Source organism: Marmota marmota, unplaced genomic scaffold, assembly GCF_001458135.2.
Source record: "Marmota marmota marmota unplaced genomic scaffold, marMar, whole genome shotgun sequence".
NCBI classification, from domain to species: domain Eukaryota; kingdom Metazoa; phylum Chordata; class Mammalia; order Rodentia; family Sciuridae; genus Marmota; species Marmota marmota.
This window is the reverse complement of record NW_025999862.1, coordinates 1,049,104-1,062,930: the sequence shown is the minus strand read 5'-3', so window position 1 is coordinate 1,062,930 and position 13,827 is coordinate 1,049,104. Positions and strand designations below refer to the sequence as shown.

General features: G+C 37.8%; 1 protein-coding gene across 1 annotated transcript in view; it reads right to left on the bottom strand.

The window, feature by feature from the left end:
- The window catches only part of Micu1 (mitochondrial calcium uptake 1), a 186,426-nt gene that overhangs the window by 79,492 nt on the left and 93,107 nt on the right, over positions 1 to 13,827 (bottom strand). The window lies entirely within an intron of this gene.

Here is a 13,827-nt window from a genome sequence, read left to right as displayed (position 1 = left end):
CACATACTCTACTACTGAAACTATTAGATATTGTTATTGCTTAGTTGCTTAAATTGAGTATTATTTATTTAGGCAAGAAAATGTGTCTAGGGTGAGACAAACTGCCACAAAGCAAGAAGCTTTCAGTCTAAGTCTTTGTTTTGTCTTTAAAACAAACTAACTTTCCAGTCCCTCCATTTTAAATACAACCAGGAGCTCTGTACATATTATTCTGACAACAAGGATGTCAAACTGTTTTCTTATACTAATTTACTTATTGCCACTACAGTTGTGGTAGGGCAGAACAGCATACTGAAAACAATCGTATCGGTGTATACTGAGTAAAGTATCTTTAAATGTTAAAATTAACCTAAAGTTCAAAACACAAAATAAAAACACGAGAAACATGACAAGATAGAATATATTTTCTTTCCATTAAGTGAATGATAAAAACTTTTCAATAATTCTTTAGTGTTCTGGGATCAATCAAAATAAAATTAATATACTTTATTCACTTCAATAAAACAAATTTAATAGTCTTCCTCCCTTACCATGCTAAATGTTCTAGTGAATAAAACTAAGTTGTTGACATCCTTACTTTGGTGCTTCCAGTTTATATAGCTTAAGAGAATAAGCTAAAATAAATACCCTATATATATCCTAATACCATTAAATTAAAATTTCAGTTAATATTATTTTTACTAAAAAATGTAAAGATTAGATGTGGACAAAAAAAGATGAATGACCTTTGTGCGTTATGCATGGTTATAGAGCATCCATATACCTTGCTTATGAATTTCTCAATAGTATCTTCAGGGTTTAAATTTCATTTTCATATGGCTAGCCAGCTAGGCTGGTAAGTTCCTGGTTTTAGTTGCCTGAGTGAAACACGTGTCTGTCAGCTTTATTTTCTGTTGGCTTCCAATAGATTTGCTCTACTTGGGACCACAACTACAACTACAATTGCTAGAAAGGATACAGCTGAGAGAATAAAATTTTTGTCTATTTATTGCCACTTCTCAAAATTTTCCTACCTTTATAAAAATAATCTGTTAATGAGAAGTTACTATGTGCCAAGCACTGAGCTAGAAAATTTCAACCTGTTTATCATGCGATTTTGTACTACTTTCAATCCTGAAAGTTTTTATTTCTTTATTTTTTAAATGGGGGAAAGGGAGGCTCAAAGCAGTTAAATGATTAGCTTAAAATCACACAGATAAAATGTGGAAGAAATGGGAATGGGACTTAGAACAATAGTGACTCCAAAGCCTACAAAAACATCTCACTATGCTCCTTGACCTCTGACACAAATACAGAAATCTTATATATGTAGATATGTACACTCTTTATATTTTTTGACCTACAAAAACAACAATAAAACATGACTGTTTGCATTAGTCTCTGCAAAAGCTGAGAGTTCCAAGTTGTTTATCAAAAGGAGATAATTGATATCAAAGAAGCACACCATATCATGCTCACTAATCGGCTATCCTAATTGGAGACCCATAGACAACATTAGACTCAGATAGGTTTGTCATGTCTTTCAAAATTCTGAATATGAATCTCTTTATCAGAGTATACTCTCCTATTCTTTCCTAAGTCTCACACTTGGCTCACTTCACTCATATATATTATGTGCCTAAACTCTGCAGATATTTGCCATTTTAACAGCAGAAAATATGAACCCACTGAAGGTTCTAGATAGGACAGTGACATAATGAGGCCTTTATAAAGGACTTCTCTGGCTACCTGTGAAGGATGAGTTGGAAAAGAAGAGCCAGTTTCAGTGAAGATTACAGAAGCTCTTGTAAATGCTAAAATGTGAACTGAGATGATGGTGGTGGTAATGGAGAGGAATTCTGAAACAAATTTGAAATATCTTAAGAAGGCAGAAATTATATAACTTAATGATTAGTTAGCTGTGATGGGTTGAAGGTGAAAAGGGATGACAGCATAACTGGCTAAGATACTGAGTAGCTTGCATGTCATTTACCAAGAAATAAAATAGAGGTAAAATGTCTGAAAAATATAATAGTTCAGATGGGATCTGCTGAATTCAAGGGGTCCACAGCATATTCAGATGGAGATGTTCAGGAGATGAAAGAAATATGAATCGAAGGTTAAAGAAAGAGCATAAAGATGGAAGTTACTGACATATATATGGTTAGCTGTGAACAACCTGACATGAAGTTACCCAAAGAGAACTGAGAGGTAAGGAAAGGGTAAAATGCAGGCAGAAACCAATACTTCAGGTGCAGGGAAGAGGAAAAGCAGTGAAATGGTATGACAACACTAGGAGGAATACAGTTTAAGTTAACAGAAACAGAAAAAATATATATCACTGAGAACCAGGTAAAAATGTTCCCATATAGGAATTAAAGCAGCATTCACATAACTTATCTCCGCTGATGACACAGGATATGCAGGATGTTTAAAATTTGAGCTTAAACCAGGTGCGGGGGCTTATGCCTATAATCCTAGCAGCTCCAGGGGCTGAGGCAGGAGAATCACAAGTTCAAAGCCAGTCTCAGCAATTTAGCAAGGCCCTAAACAATTTAGTGAGACCCTGTTTTAAAAAGAAAAAGGGCTAGGGATGTGACAAAGTGGTTTAATGTCCCTGGGTTCAATTCCCAGCACCAAAACTAAAAAATGAATAAACAAACTTTGAGCTTATCATAATCTTTTATGTCTACTGTCCTGCGAGTTCCACAAAGGCATGTGCCCAGATCATTTAAATGACTTGGTCATTCTAGCAAATCAGTTATTACTTCCTTCTATAACTAAGGTTAAATGAATTTTACTGAAAAAAGCACACCTTGTACTGCCTGATGTTTCTCTGTCTTTTTAGTTTCTTGTAGATTGTGTGCTGTATGAGGAGTTACTCTTAAGTGCTTATTAAAGTAATGTGAGGACCGTCTAGAGGCTGTGCTCCTGTGCTCTGGTCTCTGCTGAGGCAAGCTGGACAGCAATCTTGAATATTCCCATTAAGGTCTCACCAGTCTATGAGGGAAGGTCCTTCCAGAAGGTGGTCCCTCACAGCATATTCAATCTTCACTTCCTGATCACATCAAAGCAGATGAGACAGAAAAGACCAAAACCAGCTTGTCTGAAGTGAAATACACTATACAGAATATGATTTTGAATAATTCTCTTGTAAATATCTGTTTACTTTTAAATGTAGGTTTCAGGATAATTTTTTAATCTAGTTATTTTGGAAGTCTGAAGATATTGTGGATTTATATAAAAGTTCTGAAAAACTCTTAATTCTGGGGTACTTATAGAGTGAACAGTGAGGCCTCCTCCTGCTAAAAATAATATTTGGAAAGCCACATAATTTCCAAATGGTCTTACCATATAGGGAAATGATTAAAATTTACATCATAATTTTTGCTACTAGGACGCAGAGCTACATTATGTCTGTTCTGTTAAGAGTCCATTTTTACAATATTATCTACCCATTAACAATACCTCTGAACTTCCCTGAGGCACAATTTTTCTACTTTGCTTTAATAATAATAAAAAAAGCATCTTTTTCTATGTGTAGTTAAGTCAAATAATCAGATAGCAACAACAGAAGCTGTCCTGAAACTTTTAGGTCTCTTTCACTAGCTGTCCTTTAATAGAAAATGCACAGGGCTAGAACTCTAATTCTGGGTCTTCCAACAATATAACGAGTCATTTGCTGCTTTAAATTCCTTTCTGACAGAATGATGAAAAAAATGAATAGATTACATTTTAAACAAGGTTTTCATTTTCTGTTGGTTTGATTCTTTAACCAAAAACTCTACTTGTATTCATCCCTGTTTTAAAATGCTGCTGTTGGATAAATGAAGTCATTAACATGCAGCAATAGAGAATTCTGAGTTAGGAAAAACTTTAGATTATAATCCTCCATTCAATGATTTGACTATTCTACTGATATTACATGGGTGATCACACAGCCTCTGATTATTTCACACATAAGTCACCACTTAAGACTTAAGCACTGTTGACAATATTAAATACGCAGAGCCTAAACCTACTCTTTGTAGTGCCTACAAATTGTAAAAGTTTAATTTTCTAGAGAAAAATACCACATCTGCTTTGTTCCCACCAAATAAATACAAACTATTATCATGTCTCTACTAAAGTCTTCTCAGAATCTGCTTCCAGATCAACATGCTAACAACCCTCTTCTGAGGTATTTTACTTCTACTTCTACTACTACTACTACTACTACTACTACTTTTTCTTCCCCCTCCTTCTGTTTCTCCCCTCCTTCCCGTTCTTCTTCTTGTGGCACTGGAGATTTAACTCAGGGCCTACCACATGCTAGGCAAGCATTCTACCACTGAGTTACATCACCAGCCCCTCTGGGGCACCTTAAATGGTCAATGCCTTCTGTAAGTGTAATAGCCTAGATAGAGTTAACTCTGGACATAATGTGCTTTCTAGAACAGGACTGCATTTTTGCAGAATAATGGACTGGCATTAATATATAATGTGCTGGTATCTTGCTTTCTACATAATATTCAGGCTGAGGGTTGGAAGAGAAAACTCTTTTTAAGATTTGATTTAAAAAAATGCTCCTTCCTGGGTTGGGGTTATGGCTCAGTGGTAGAATGCTAGCCTAGCACATGCTAGCCTAGCACTGGGTTTGATCCTCAGAACCACATAAAAATAAATAAAACAAAAGTATTTTTAAAAAATTCCCCTTCCTGCTGAGCATGGTGGCATATGCCTGTAATCCCAGCTTCTCAGGAGGCAGGGGCAGGAGGAGTTCAAAGCCAGCCTCAGCAAAAGCGAGGCTCTAAGCAACTTGGTGAGACCCTGACTCTAAATAAAATACAAAATAGGGTTGGGAACATGGCTCAGTGGTGCCCCTGAGTTCAATCCCTGGTATCCCTCTCCCACAAAATATGCCCCTTCCTCAATTTTTCTGAATGCTTTAAGATATGACAGTTAGGTAGAGTCTGGAGGAAATTTTTCTGTCCTTCATACAGAGTTGGGGGAAAGTCCCCATGGTCCAATGTGTTGTAGTATAGCACTTCCTTGGGATGACTTAGCTGCAGAAAAATACTATGCAAAAAGAAAATATCCTAACACTTAAGCAATAGCGGACTGATTTTCTTTTCACTGACCTAGGTTGCCTGTTGATATTGGATTTTGTTTTGGGTAGTAATTATTTTATAGTATACTCTGATAATCTATCAGGTTTTTTTGAACTTTTTTCAAAAGCAGTGTCTCTGCTGGAAGGGGCTCTTTTGGTGGGGTGGAGGGAGAAGCGGGGTTGCTGCTGTTGCTCTATAGTGCTTGCGGGGCTTCAAAGGCCTAGAACCCTGGCTGGTTCTCTGAACAGCGCTTCAGATTTCCTCGTATCCAGGACACAGTCATATCCTCTTCCCCAATTTGGAAGAAAAACAGAAAAAGGGCAGTTGTGTGGGGGAGCCACCTGGTCCTTTAAGCCTCAAAGGCAAAGAAAGTGGCCTCATTCTTGAACTCAGGTGGGTCCAGCTGTGGCCTCAATAGCTTGCTGAGTTCCTAGAGCTGGTGGCTGGGGGATCTTCTTTGGTTGGCTCTTGGTCAGTCACCTTTTGGTCAAAGTTTGCTTCTGTACCTTCCATTTGCATTGCTAGTGTTGCTGAGAGGAAGGCTGGGCTCCAACACCACTGCAGGGGCTACAGATAACTACAGGTAAGAATGCCTCATCCCAACAGTCACCTGCCCTCTGAGGCCTGAGGCAGAAAGGCAGTTGGAAGAGGGTATCAACCATACCACCCAGATGGTTATTCAGGACTTATACTATAATTATACATTATTGTTTTAGTCAGCTTTTTCATGCTGTGACTAATGGACCAGACCAGAAGAACTGAAGAGGAGCAAAAGTTTATTTGACGGTTCACAGTTTCAGAGATCTTAGTCCACAGAAGGTGTGCTCAATTCTTTGTGGTTAGAGGTAAGGCAGACCATCATGGCAGAAGAGTGTGGCAGAGGGAAGCAGCTCACATGATGATCAGAAAGCAGATAGACAAACTCCACTCTCCAGATACAAAATACATACCCCATGACCATGCCCACAACGAACCACAGCCCCACCCACCTGCCTCCAGCCACCAGGTAATCCCATTAGGATTATTAAAATAATCCACTGATAATTTTAAGGCTCTCACAAACCAATCATTTCCCTTCTGAGCCCTCTTGCATTGTCTCACATGTGAGCTTTTGGGAGACACCTCACATCCAAACCCTAACAATTATAAATATATTATATTTTATATTATACTGATATTTCTTAGAAGATAGGAGCCAGCCTCTGAGGAAGAGATGGAGGTGGCGATGAAAGTGTTGGTCCTTGAGCTACATGGTGGATAGTCATGCTCTTGCCTAGAGTGTTGTGTTTCTATAGTTGTCAGGCAAAGGAGGTCACTGCAGGAAAACAGATGGGGCCAGCTGAGTCCTTCCAATCATGGGAGGCTAACTGCTGGACTACTGCTGCACATCCTGCTGTGCACAGTGCCTGTGCTAAGGTCACCTATTGTGGATTCATCATTTCAAGGTTAGTACTCAAGTCCCACGTGGAGACTTGGATTGGACATCATGTAATTATTGCAAAGCAATCTTACCATTGACCAGCAAGCTTTCAGATCTTGACTAGATCCACACATTGTACTAATGAGTATCTTTTCCAAGTCCAGAAATGATCCAGTACAACTAGCTAAACCACTCTGCCCAGTCAGTGCCCTGAAACATCTATGGGCCCATATCTTCTCTGCCACCGACTATTGAGGTAGAAAGTCTACCAGAAGGGACAGCCCCTTCTCCAGTAGGAACCTTGGTGTTCCTAAACTGTGGTGAGCTGAGGACTTTCAGGCCCCTCCCTGGAAATTGACCAAAGTCATACAGCTATAGAGAGACATTTGGAAGGGATGCTCAAAGAAAAAAAAGTAGGAAATAGCTCATCACTCTTTCCTACAGCCAGATATTTGAGGCCCCCTGTTCTTATGTGAAGACTCAAGAGTTGGAGTCTCTACTATCTTAATTGTACAAGTAGGGCTGTGGCTGTGGCTATGGCTCAGTGGCAGAGCACTTGCTTAGCATGTGTGAGGCACTGGGTTTGATCCTTAGCACCACATAAAAATAAACAAATAAAGGCATTTAAAAACGTATGGGTGTGTACATGTCCCAGAACCAGTCCTCCATGGATCCAAGGGATGACTATATATGTAACTTATGTATAACTTAGGTAATACAATTAAATAGAAATTACCCACAATTCCTATTCCTCAATGCTAACAAGCTAAGAACTGGCATAATCCTTTTCATGTATACCACAAATAACCCATTATGCTCATGACCCCAGGCAATTTTCTTTGGGATAGGATCCAGGATGCCTTGTATGTCCTAGAATGTTCCCAGGCTCTGCTGCTTAAGGATGGTGAGAGATCTGAGGGAACTGTAGGAGCAGAGCTGAGGAGGGTCCAGTTACAGACACAGACAGACCTACTAGTCTCTATGCTGAACTCCTCCAGCCCAGAGATCTGGACTGACACTGCAGACAAGGAGGTAGAGCAAGAAAATGTCCCCTTTCTTATGGTTTTGCTTGACAGGCCTTAAAGGACCTTCATGCTTATAGGATTTCACCAATATTGTGAGCTCCCCTGAGCCTAGTCTGCTACAGATTCTGCTTTCCTCTTTCCCAACTGGTTCTCCCATCTTTGGCTTTGAGCCCCTGATCATTCCAGATGGTCTTGCTGCCATCCATGGCACCTTTACCTCCTGATGTAACCTATTTTATGGCACGGAGCAGCCTTGATACTGACAGCTGCAGTGGCCCGTAGCAGTGGGCCTACCAGGCTGTGCACGGCTGTTACTGAGAGTTCTTGATCTCCAGACCTGTCTGAAGGAGAAAGTTCACTAAAAGTCAGGAGTTTCCCTAGCTTGGGCCTGCTGGCTTGTTTTTCACAATCAGCCACCCTGATATAAAAGTTTGCTGGCACTTTGGCTTCTAGGGAAGGATGGAGAAAGGGAATGTAGCATGGAGGTCTATGCTCCCCAAGTCAGCTCCCGAAGTTTTGGGTTTTATTGCCATCCAGCACTGATTACATTCTTTCTGAGGCAGTCATTCACCACTGAAAGCTCTGCTCTGGAGCCTTATCTAGTTTAAGCTTAAAAAATAAATTTTCGGGGCTGGGATTGTGGCTCAGTGGTAGAGCGCTCGCCTCACACGGGCGGGACCCTGGTTTGATCCTCAGCACCACATAAAAAATAAAGACATTGTGTTGTGTCCATCTACACCTAAAAAATAAATATTAAAATAAATAAATAAATAAATAAAATTTTCACTGTGGCCATAAGGTGGTGTGAGGAGTTTAACTCTTCCGGATTCAGAGCTTGATCACACTTAAAATATTATTCAGCATGATTTGCCACCATCTTTCCTTTAATAATTAGATCTTTCCCCCTCCCCACCCCAGTACTAGAGATTAAGCCCAGGGGTGCTTTACCACTAAGCCACATCCCTATCCCTTTTTATTTTTTACTTTGGAGATTGAATCTTGGCAAGTTGCAGAGATTGTCCTCAAATTTGTGATCCTCCTGCCTCAGCCTTTCAATCACTGGGACTATAGGTATGTGCCACTAAAGACTGGTTACAATCAGGTCTTTTTGGGTACTGTTTGACAACTGTAAGGCACAGGGAAAAAAAAGAAAATGTAAAACAAAACAACAATTGGGATTATAATTGGTTACAGAATACATTATGTTATGAAACAAAATTTAAATTAAGTTTCTCTCTTTGGGTTGTGCTAGAATGACAACTAAAACACTATAACAACTTTTTGACTATGCCACAAGTTTCAATTTCTTATCATTTAGTGAGTGCATTCAAACATAAGTAAATTAATTAAAATATTTCCTAAATATAATTTCTGCAGCTGTACGACTATATACTCCCACTAAACTACACCAAAGAAGGACCAAATTGCATAACTGAAATAGTATCTTGTTTGTGTGGTACATGCCTATAATTCAAGCTACTTGGGAGCTGAGGCAAGAAGATCTCAAGTTCAAAGCACCCTCAGGCAACTGAGTGAATTCATGTCTTAAAATTAAAAATGAAAAGGGCTGGGGATGTGGTACAGCATCTCTGGGTTCACTCCCCAGTACTGGGGGAGAGGGAGTGGAGAAGAAAGAAAATAATTTTTAAAAATATATTTTCCCATGTAATATGCAACTAGAAATGGCAAAATGAACAGACATTTTCATTACTGATTTTGGGAATACAGTATCTAGAAATTTCCTTAGTGAGGAAATAACAATAAGCTAATTTGAAATAGCTAAAGTTCCTGGTATGCAAATGCATTCATCCAGTTTTTCTTAGTTTTGCTCCTTTAACATAGGAAAAAAATCTCCCCTGGTAAAATGATAAATCCTAAATCCGGAGAAAAACAAAGTATTAGATTACATCATAATTCTCCTCCACACTTGAAAACTACAGAGCAAGTTCTAGAGTTTTGAGGGGAAAACCTTATATTCTAAGAATTCTACAAGAGTGAAATCATTTTTTTACCTATATTAACAATGAAGACATTCTCAGACATTCAAGGACACTGGAACTGTGAAATATACATACCATTTCTAATAAAATTTTGTAAGAAACAATTATAAGTCTGAAGCAAGTGTCAGTAAACATGGACTTACTAGCTAGCAGTTTATTTATTATCTATGGTTATGTTTCCGATATAAGAGCAGTTAAATAGTTGCAACAGAGAAATTATGGCCCATAGACTAAAATATTTGTATCTGGCTTTTTTTTTTTTTTTATAATGGAGACAGAACCTACGGGTGCTTTACCATTGAGCTACACCCCAAATCCTTTTTATTTTGAGAGGGTCTCACCAAGTTGCCAGCCTTGAACTTATGGGTTTCTACCCTCAGCCTCAAGCCATTTCTTTTTATAAAAAGTGTTTTTCCCTTTTCCTACTCCCCCCCCCCCACCAATGTATCTGTCTAATGTGTCTCTCTGTGTGTCTGTCTCTATCTCTCTCTCTCTTCCAGTGCTGAAAATTGAATCCAGAATCTCAGGCATGCTAGGAAATTACTAAACTACCAACTTGACCACCAGCCCCCTTCCCTCATTTCTAGTTCTACTTTCAGGCACATTTTGAAGAACACTCATCCAGTCCCTGCCTGGAACCTTTTTCTAATAATTTGAATTAAATGTGAAATATTTAACAATAGGAAAAAGTCAAAAATTGTTAAAATTAAATGATTACCAGGGGCTAGGGTTGTGGCTCAGTGGCAGAGCACTCACCTAGCATGCGCAAGGCCCTGGGTTCAATCCTTAGCACCACATAAAAATAAATAAATAAAATAAAGGTATTGTGTCCAACTACAACTAAAAAATAAATATTAAAAAAAATGATTATCACTATGACTACAAACCCGATAAAAATATAGGCTCAAGTGACTAGTTTGAAGAATAATAAAAATAATAAAATAAATGACTGGGAAATTTCAGCCATATCTGGAAGATGTAGATATCTTCTTTCCTAAATCTCTTGGGGAAAACCAAAAAATATCCATAAAAACAAACAAATCCAGAAAAAACCCATAGAAACCTTCATTTAACAATTTGGAAGTTGAAGAATACTGACTTAGTATGCAAAGTTTTTTTTTAGTCCTTGATTAAATGATGTGTGTACACAGGGAGGAAAAAACAGAAGGAAAGGAGGAAAACTATTTTTCTTTTTTGAACTCAGGGGTACTCAACCACTGAGCCTTATCCCAGCCCCATTTTATATTTTATTTAGAGTCAGGGTCTCATAGAGTTGCTTAGCACTTCGCTTTTGCTGAGGCTGGCTTTGAACTCTCAATCCTCCTATCTCAGCCTCCCGAGTTGCTGGGATTACAGGCATATGCCCCCCCGGTTGGAAAACTATTTTGAGGGAAACAATACTTAGTTACATATGGGGGTTAAGATGTAATTTTAAAATATACTGATCCTTATTTTTATATGCTTATCCCTTCTATTGGACTGCAGCTGCTCTAAATGTATTCTTGTTTATAAACATATGTGTATCTTATTTGCTGAACAAGATGTTTAATTACAGGGAGAGTAACAGGGGATCCTTTCCACAATGTATTCTAGCAGTGCATGATCCAACTAAGCACAATGTTCTGCTCAATGGCAAGAGGACTGGGAATAGGAATTTTGCTGTTTTTATGCCTATCTTCACTAGACATTATTTTAGATTACTTTTTAAAAAAACTTTTAAAATTTTTATTCTAATTTGTTATATATGACAGCAGAATGCATTACAATTCATATTACACATATAGAGCACAATTTTTCATATCTTTGGTTGTATACAAAGTAGAGTTATACCATTCATGTCTTCAAACATGTACTTACGGTGTAGCAGCACAATTCACAATAGCTAAACTGTGGAAGAAACCTAGATATCCTTCAGTAGATGAATGGATAAAGAAAATGTGGTATATATACATAATGAAATATTATTCAGCATTAAAAGAGAATAAAATCATGGCATCTGCAGGTAAATGGATGGAGTGGGAGAATATAATGCTAAATGAAGTTAGCTGACCTCAAAAAACCAAATGCTGAATGTTTTCTCTGATATAAGAGTGTTGATCATGATGGGGTTGGGGGTGGGGAGCATTGGAGGATTAGACAAATGCTAGACAGGGCAAAGGTGTGGGAGGGGAAGGTAGGGGGTATGGGGGTAGGAAAGACGGTGGATTATACTGTATAGTGTCAGTGTTTCCATGTTCCCTTTGCACAACAAAGGGGAAAAAGTAGTTTTGTTGGATGAAGAATTTCCTGGAAGGCAGAGAATTTAGTCTACTTTGCATTTCACCAAGGATGAGTCTTTTCCCTTTAATTTGTCTTGGTCCAGATCTAAGGGTTTCCTCCCATTAGGACAAAGAGCCCAAGGAAGAAGGAAACCCTATGTGTCTAACTAGTATTCCATCACTGGAAAGCCCAGCAAGCAATGCACAAAACAAAATTATGAACAGGGTTAGTTAGGTTATAAAAGGCTAAAGATGGGTTTCCTGATGAGTTTATACAGCAAGAAGAGAGATGACCCCATCTGTGAGAAAAATGTTGTTTGGATAAAACAAAGCTCACTTTCAAATGTTTCCATCTCTGGGTGATGAAACCAGTTGGATTATGTATGTATTTTGCAATAAGCACCAACATAATTATTCTCTTAAATCTGTAAGACAATTTCTTTTTATTAGAACCAAATACAATTAAATATTACTTTATACATATACTAGACTTGAAAAAAAATTTAAGCAAGCACTACACTACAGTGATTCGTTCTGTGGATAAAATAATTATCCTTTAACTTTATGTGCTTCCTAAATCTATATTTTGGACCATTGCCTTTCTTAACATGAGGTATCTCTCGTGGATTCATATTTACCCGCTTAAAAGAAACTCTGTGACAGATGAGTGAGTAAAGGACTGCTGAAGTTAATTAACTGTCAGAGGCCTCATAGAACTAATTTATCTAATCTGGTCCCAGATACAATAATGGATATCCAAAGTATTTGGCCCATGAAAGTATTCTAGATACATTAATCAATAACTCTATGTATTTATGTTTTTTTGTCATAAGAATCTTAACATCCTTTCTTTTTTTATTTTGTATACTAGTAAAATGAACTTTTTATCAATAAAATGGAGTTACTGGATTCAACCGTGTCAATAAACCAACACAACTACAGATAGGCTTTGCAGGGGCTAGGGATATAGCTCAGTAGGTAGAGTGCTTGCCTCGCATGCACAAGGCCCTGGGTTCAATCCCCAGCACCACAAAAACCAACCAACCAACCAAACAACAACAAAGAAACGCAGATAGGCTTTGCAAACACTAGCAATAAATTTTATGAGATGTTAAAAAATGAAAAAATTTCAAAAAAATAGAAGAGAAATTTAATAAATTATGCTTGTCACTGCAAACATCCTTAACTACTGCGGTGAATTGGCAGTAATTAAAACAGTCGCCTTTTTTTCACTGTGGCTAAGAACACTGACTAACTAGGAAGGTACTGAAATAATCTAGGTAAGATGTGAGAAGGTCTTGATAAAGGTAGTAGCAATATGTACAGTAAAAAACGACCAGGTCCTGGATTCCTTCAAGGTAGAATTGACAGAATTTACCAACAGTTTAGAAATACAAATATCCAGACAATTTGTTAAATGTCTATATACATATGTGCAAGTGTGGATATAAACTCACAGACATTTTTCCCCAAATGGAATCATATAAACAGGTATGTTTTTGACTCAACAACATATGAACATGTTTGTAGACCTCTGTACTATATACAATAAGAACTATTCCGGGTTTAAAAAAAAAATGTTTTAGTTGTAATTGGACACAATATCTTTATTTATTTTTATAAGGTGCTGAGGATTGAACCCAGTGCCTCACATGTGTGAGGCAGGTGACTACCAATGAGCTACAGCCCCAGCCCCTATGTTGGATTTCATGTATAGATTTACTATAATTGGTTCTGCCATCTGTTTGATATTGAGTTCTTTCAAATTTACCTTTTGCTCATCATCATTATTATACACTTGGTTATTTTATTAGCCTAGACTTGTAGAAAAGAAATCACTGGGCCAAAAGACAAGCATTTTATGAAGGTGTTTGATAAAATCTGTCAAGATTCAAAAAAAGTTGTGCCAAAAAATTATGCTCTCACCAATACTACATAGTCAATTAAGTTTAAGTGTCAATTCAAATAGTTCACTCTGGTGTAAAGTGGTTTTGGGAACACTATGGATTTGGTAGTCAAATAGGAGGGGATACAAAGAATTGCTTCCTCAAAGAG